This window comes from Mesocricetus auratus, unplaced genomic scaffold (assembly GCF_017639785.1).
Source record: "Mesocricetus auratus isolate SY011 unplaced genomic scaffold, BCM_Maur_2.0 Super-Scaffold_100003, whole genome shotgun sequence".
NCBI classification, from domain to species: domain Eukaryota; kingdom Metazoa; phylum Chordata; class Mammalia; order Rodentia; family Cricetidae; genus Mesocricetus; species Mesocricetus auratus.
The window spans coordinates 106,774,972-106,783,010 of NW_024429188.1; positions in this window are offsets into that span (position 1 = coordinate 106,774,972).

Below are 8,039 nucleotides of genomic sequence, written 5' to 3' on the forward strand. Positions count from 1 at the left end.
TGTCAGCTTTGCTCATTAGTTTTGTTTTTGTGTTTGTTTGTTTGGTTGGTTGGTTTTTGTCAACTTGACACAAGCTGTGTTGTCTGCAAAGAGGGAACCTCAAGAAAATACCTTAATCTATAGGCAAGTCTGTGGGGGCACTTTCTTGATTAATGATTGATGTGGCATGGCCCATATGACTGGGGACAGTGTCACCCCCTGGACAGGTGTTCCTGAGTTGTCTAAAAAAGCAAGATAATAAAGTTATGGAGAGCAAGCTAGTAAGCAGTGTTCTTCAGTGGACTTTGTTTCAGTTCCTGCCTCAAGGTTTCTGCTGATTTACTGCCTTTACTTCCCCTGGTGATGGACTATAACCTGTAAGCCAGATATACCCTTTACTCCCCAAGTTAAATTTGGTTATAGTCTATCATAACAATAGAAACCTAACTAGGACATGAGTAATGTGTATGCTGAAAGGGTGTAGGAGCAACCTAACACTGAAATTGCTGGTAGGGGCTGTGCCTGGTAGTAGTAATATTATTTCTATCTGTTATTGATAATGGAGTATCTAAGAGTGAACTTTAGGATTGCACTACCCATGTTGGTCACCAGCTGTATTTTTTGATGGGGGTGGGGAGCGGGGGTGTTGTTCCCTCTATTCTTTAAGTTGAATTATCTGCCACAGTTTGAGTGGAAGTAGGTCACATCTAAAGTAAGGTGCAATTTCTCTCACCCTACATGCTCAGAATACCTCCTGGTGAGGACAGCAAACCATAGTAACACTGTGACCACAGAAAGAAAACAAGGAAAAGAAATACAGCATCATTCAATTGAAAATAACTAGAACACCAGCAGTAACAGAAAAGAAAGGGGCTAATACAATGTGGAGTAAACTAAAAAAAAACACATGAGTAAAAGTGAAATTATTAATAATAAACATGGAAGGCAACAAAGAAGGGCAAACATTAGTAACAAAAGAGATTAAAATGTTTCAAGAATGGAAAATAATTAAATAAAATTAGAAAAAGAAAGAAAAATATGTCATCCTAGGCAATTTATTTGGGTCAGAGACACATCTTTCTGGCTTGGAATCTATCACATATGGGGTAGCATTAGGTTGCAGGTAAGGCCTGTTGCAATTCTTGTCAGCTCCCACCTAACAGGCTTGTAGGAAGACTAAACCCTGTTTCCCACCAGGTCTATTAAGGGTAGTGTGCTAGGCACACTTGCTCCAATGGCCTCACACTGCTAACATAGATGCACATCTGAATTGAAACTGCAACTAGGCACAAGATATTCAAGGGCATGTGGGCTAGGCAGGTGTGTCTTTACTGCACAGGTTCTCTATCTGTGCACCAAAGAGCAAATGTCCCAGCTCCATGTACCCACAATGACTCTCAGAGAACAAGGGAAGAAAATAGGGACTAGCAACCTAGCAAATTAGTGCCTTGGTCTTGGAGCTCTCAGCCCCTGTCTGGTGATAACGCACACTTATGATTGCTTCCACTCCTCATCATGGAGTCGTGGCTCCTGGCCATTGTACCCATAACCACTCATTCTCTCCTTTGCCTAAACCTCTCAGTGTGTTCTTTTCCAACATCCTTCTCCTCTTTATTTCTGTTGTGCTGTCCCCCCACTAAGTCATTTTATCAGGTACCCCCAGGATCTCAGATTTGTGATTGTTCCTTATTTCTAGGGCCTCAAAATAGTTTCATCTGAAATGTTAGACCCTTTCTCAGGATGACTCCTTACTATAGAAATAAATGGATGTCTTCTCTAGTGCTGGCCTGTCAAGCGGAAGGAGTCAGTGTCATACCAAATCCATGCACTGGATTTCAGGTTTGTGGGAACAATGAGTTTTTTCTGCACAGGACCTATGGTCTATTGTTTTTATCCAGGTTGCCTTAGTGTGCCCATTTAACAGGTGTTTGTAGGATTGGGCTCGACTGTTCTTGTTTCAAGACAAGGTCTCATTTGGCCCAGGTGGGCGAGGAACTGGGTCGAGCCAAGGATTACCTTGAACTCCTGATCCTCTGGAGTGCTGAGATTCCAGTCTTGTGTGTTACCACCTAGGTTTATAAAGTTCTAGGAACTGAACCCAGAGCCTCTGACAAACTAAACTGTAACTCTTAACTGAGCTATGTCCTCAGCCGCAGACTTGGTTTTAATAGGTTTGAGGACCCTTTGTACAGACCATGGAAAGGCTGTTTTGCCCAGCGGATTTAATGGAGCAAGAGGCCTGGATTCCCTCCTGCCTTTGTCACTAACAAGTTGTATGATCAAGGCAAGTCACTTCATTGCCTTGCTTCTGCCTTTCTTCAGTCATGAAATGGACATAATTAGGCCTGTGCTGCTTAATGGGCAAGGTTCCTATTTAGGTAACATATTTGTTCTCTCCAAACCAAGCGCAGTGCCTTGCCTGCAGCAGAGCACCAATCATTGCTTAGGGGATGAATAAATGGAAGTGTTTTGGACACGAGAAAGAATTCTATAAATGTAAGCTATGAATAATAATAAATTCAAAAGCTGGCTACTCCAGTAGCTTCTCCTTAATAGTAACTTGATTCAAACTGGTTCCTTAGAGAAAGGACCAAACCACCTTGATAGACCTTTGTTTTTGAATGTAAGAAAAGGACAACTTTCAGTGACCAGTCATGTCTACAAGATATCAAAAGAGGCAGCTAATTTGGTCGATTCATTGAAACAGCAAAGCCAACAATATCGGGCATTGTGCATCAAAGGAAGCTAAGTGGCTCGGAGCCTTTTACATCGCTGCTCATTGGCTTGGCCTTATGTACACAGAGCTATCCTTTCACTTTTAACAAAATGGCTTATTTTCATTTTTGAAATGGCAGCCACGTGGGAGCCCCTGGATGCTGTAGAAAAGACAGCGAGAGGCCCAGCTGGTTGATAGCCACTGGGCTCCTTGAGCCCTCCTCTTTGCCTTGGCTGCTGTTGGGAGGTGGGAGTCTTAGGGTTTTTTAGTTCTTCTTTCGAATTAGTGCCCACAGACTCTACAGCTATGAACATGCAATTAGTCTTTGTCTGTGCACAAAAGGGAGCTTGACCCTTGCCCGTCTTTGATTGGCATGTACAACTCTTATAGCTACTTACCTAAGGCCCTCTCTAAGGAGTGCAGCGTCTTGTTCCTGCACCTGCCTTCAGCTTTTCTCTTTTGTGAGTTGTTCCACATAATATTCGGACCAACTCGCAGCAAGATTGCAGGGAGGAAGGCATCATGCAGGCACAGTAAGATTTCCTGTTTTTTTTTTCCAGGGAGGCGGTGGTGGGGTAAGTAGGAAGCGGGGAGGGAAGGAGGTTTAAATCTATCATCTGAGTTTGGGGTAATTGCTGAGCTTCAAAACACTTAGCAGGAGCCCAAAGAACTTTTTTTTCTTAATAAACTAACACTTTCAAAAGCAGACCTCCGCTATCATGGAAAACAAGCTGTAAGCACAAAGCTTTACATCTCTTTCCCACCTCACCTGCTTTCTCAACAACACAGAAACTTGCTAGTTTTGTGAAAGACAATAGCTGAGAGACAAGTCATTACTATAGGCAGAAGTTTTTCTCCAAACCATGCTTTCTGAGAAGAGCATTTGCTAGCAGCCTGAATGAGTTACATACTGTGGTGGTAGATTGGGTTTTCAAGAAATGTTTTTGAGGAGCTCATTTTGTTTTTGAAATACCCTCATTTCTAATTACTCATACCATGTTATATATTGAAATAAGATTCATGTCAAACAGCAAATCTACAAAGAACAAGTAATTAATTATTCAAAGTAATAATAGCTTCCCTTTTAGAAATACCCATTTAGGTTTAGGTATGTTACTGGTTACTTTATACATTTTGTTTCCTCTTTGTCGAAATGCAGTCTTTTATGATGTGGTTTGTTACCTGTTCAATTCATAAGAAAAGCTGATGTTCAGAGACTCCAAGGACTCAACTATGTCTGTGCAGTTGCTGAAAGGCAAATGAAAGAAATTAAAACTGGTCCTGTTGTTTATTCTTTCATGGTACTGAGATTTTAATTTTTGAAATATACATATTGGAATTTACATAGTCAAGAGCTTTTGTACTTCAGTGCAGTCATCCTAGGAGCAAAGATGTGTCTTCCAGAGGTGGCTGTCATTGTCTTTGGGATGCTACTTCTGCCCTGAGTCATTTGTTCATAGAAACATCTGTCACTCCATACTCACACTGTCTTGTTGACCATTTTTGACTTGCCTACCTTAGTCAAATACTCTTTTATATGACCTGACTCTGAGATTTTCAAAAAGAAATCACAAAGCTATGAAGAAACAGTGTTCTACCAGTTCTAAGGATGATACAAAAGAAGTCTTTCTTCCTAAAACAGATGGACAGCATGATTGGCATAGGTATACACATTTTCAAAGCAACCATCTTACAGGTACCTTCCCTCCAATGGACTGCTGAGCTCTGCAGTATGGAGCAGGGCATTGAATGCTAACAGGGGTTAGCAACTTGGTACCACACTTCCTATATTTGAATCCTGGCTCTACTTACTTTATACCTTTGAGAAAGTTATTTATCCTCTCTAATTTTCGTTTTCTTTCCATAAAATGAGAATAATGCCATCTACCTCCAAAGGGTTGCTATGCAAATTAAATAATAATATGTTCAATACCCTAGGTATAAAAATACTTCATGGTAAATGTTAACTAATTATGCTTATTCCTGTTAGATATTTGGTAAAGTTATACTTTTCTCTTTGTAGTCATGGTTCATCTTTTCTGTGATTCATAGGTTTGCATTGAAAGGGCCCTTCAAAACAATTTTATTCAGTAGCTGTCAAACTTCTTAACAGAACTTATGGTTCAACAGAAAACACACAAAAGCTCAGGAACTTCAGTCACTAAGGTAGAGAGGTACTGTAGTTGAGGTGGTGGATCAAAGGTGGGTATGGAGCTCAAGCATTTCAGGACTCCCTTTCCCCCTTGACTGAGTTGTGTTGACATCACTGAATCTTACTTCTACTTTCCTAGCATTGGTAGCAAAGGGAATCCTGGCCAAACTTTAGTTTACCCTTAAGTACATGCTGAAAGTCCCACAGTGTGGGACAGAAAGAGTCAGCCTACAGTCATCTCTGTTAAATTACATTAAACTTGATAAATTTAGGAAAAGTTTTCTAGTACAATGTATTCTTTGTGTTTTAAAACTGTCCACTTTGAGAAGAAACTTGAAGACCATGTGTAGTGGTGCATGCCTTTAATCCTAGAACTTGGGAGGCAGAGACAGGCAGATCTCTGAGTTTAAGACCAGCATAGTCTACATAGTGAGTTCTAGCACTACACAGAGAAATTCTGTCTCCAAAAAAAAAAGAAAAGAAAAAAGAAAAAAATTCAGACTGCATTGATTTATGTCATTCTTGATGATATGTTTTTCTATTTTTTTTAAGCAAATAGAATCACCCTAACCTCCTGCTGCCCATTTTTCACCCATCACTTGAAGGAAAGTGGGGGAGGGCATCTTTGACATAGTTAATACCTCAAAATATGCAAATAATTTGAAAACTTTAGACTAGGTAGTAATATCACCTGTCTGATAAAAATGCAGGGGAGCTGGTACATTTTGGCAAACACCTTTTTTAAAACTCAGCTGGTGAAGCTAACATTAAGAACTTGTATCTAGAGTCACAGAAATGCTGTGCCTTATAAGGGGTCATAGTTAAAAGAAAATAATATCAATAATCTTTGTTGTCTGTTCTCACTTGGGTTTGATACAACATATTTTCAGAGTCTAAGCAGGAAAATATAAGAAGTTCATTCTGTCTCCTGTGTTTTGAGAGAGCATTATCATGTACTTGTGTTTGAGTAGCTCTTTACCGAGTCCAGTAAGCTAGAAAGGTGATAGAGTCATCAGGTGGAGTAGTACTGCCACGTGTGCATATTCAAGCACTTAGGGATGTATGTGTTAAGCTTCTAGATTATAAAAAAGCATATAAGATATACTAAAAGTGCTATTTCGTGTTCTGTAAGTAGGATATGTGGATTAATAATGAACATTAGTACTTTCTATGTGATCAGGGTTCAAGACTGGTTATTATAGATGAGGCTGGAAAGGTTATTATTGGCGCTGAGGTCTGAAGAGGTCAGCCTTGTGGGGAGTGAGTTTCACTATATTTGTAAAGGCAAAGATCAGTCCTATTGGTTAATAATCAGTTTATATTCAGTTTTAACTAATAAAGAAAAGACAATAGAACTCCAATGATGGCTACAATCGCTTACGAGGCCAGCATAGCAGACTTCAGATTGTAGATCTGGGGAAACTAAGGCTGGTGCACTTTTCACCTTGATCAAGCTTTGAGGCCTTTCAGATCTGAGAAACAAGCCACATGGTATCAAAGGATGACACGTTTTGTGCAAACAAGATATGACTCATCCATTTGAAGAGAGGGGCTTGTTTGTAACACTTCTGCACAGAGTAAAGCTTCTAGTGCTGATGAGAAAGAGGCAGAAACATTTTTTGAAGGCAGCAACCAAATCAAACCGCATTTTGTTAATGCTTATTTCAGGAAGGTTTACAATGGTTAAGTGGGGAATGGCAGCATAACATTTTGCTTGGGTAAAAATTTGAAAATATTAAGCATTCATTTATCCACAAGATCTTCTCAAAGATTCCTAGGTGGATTTCCCCACAGAAGTCTATATTTCAGTAGTTTTCAATTTCTTCTAGATTTCTGGTAAGAAATGTGAAGAGAAATTATAAAACTGAATGAGAAAGAGCTATGTTATTTTTTAATGAAATACAATTTTGTTGAGTAAACATGCGATCTGATAAACCTTTATCTTACACCATGTCAGTTACTTTTCTCATTGTTGTAACAAAAGCATTTTTATAATGGTTTTGTTTTGGCACACAGTTTGAGGGTACAGTTCATCATGGTGGCAAGAGTATAAAGAAGCTGTCATATAGCACTCATAGTTGGAAATCAGAGAGATATGAATACTGATGTATAGTTTGATTTTTTTCTTTTTTATTCAGTCTGAGCCCCCAGACCATGGGGTGGTGCTACCCACATTCAGGATGGGTTTTACCTATTCTTTTTTTTGTATACAGGGTCTCACTATGTAGTCCTAGATGTCTAGAACTCAGTATATTGACTACAGTGGCCTTGAGTACAGAGAGATCCACTGGCCTCTGCCTCCTTGAGAGCTCTTAGATCAAAGGCTCACCATGCCCAGTGTCCTGCTCTTTTAAAGCTCTCTGGAAACATCCTCATAGAAATACCAGAGATGCGTTTCCACATTGATTCTAAATCCTGTCAAGTTGACAATCAAGATCAGCCATGATTTTATACCTATGTGTTAAAAACATTTCGTTCGACTAAGATACCATTTCTGGCTTATGGTTATTTTGTAACAAGCTTGCCATTCTGGTTCTTTTCCAGAAGTATGGCCTCTTTGGAGCACCGATGGTTCTCATCTGCAGTGTGGCTTCACTTTGGTGTATTCCATTAGTTTGGAGATGGGTTGTAAGTAATTTGTTACTACTACTAAGGATCTCAAATTTGTTAATGATTGCCTATTTTAGTAAATTATACATTATTCAAGTTCGTTTTTAGGACAATGTTGCTCTATTCACTTGCATCCTGAAGACCTTGTCTGTTTGGGAGAGAATGAGGGGCAAACTTGTGTGACTTCTGGGAGCTGGCTCTTTATGTGAGCATCATCTGTTATATGTATTAGCTGATACTAGAGGATGGCCCTGCTATTCCAGTGTTTTTATGAGGAATTCAAATGTGTATAAGAACCCTTTCCGGGATGGGCAGTGTTTACCCTTAGAGGGCTGAATTGCTGTAACTATTCATTTGTTCAGTTGTTGAGGGAACACTTATTGGGTTCATTTTAGGTATTTGAAAGCACTACTCTACATGAAAGAGAACTTGTACCTACTACATTTGAAGTTAAGTTGAATCTTAAGTTCAGTGGAGGACATGATATGAGCAAAGACAGGTGCAAAAAAGTTTTTATGGAAGAAAAAAATCCAGTGTCTGAAAGCCAGAGGATTTAAATAGGCCTTGGTTATATTTACAGTA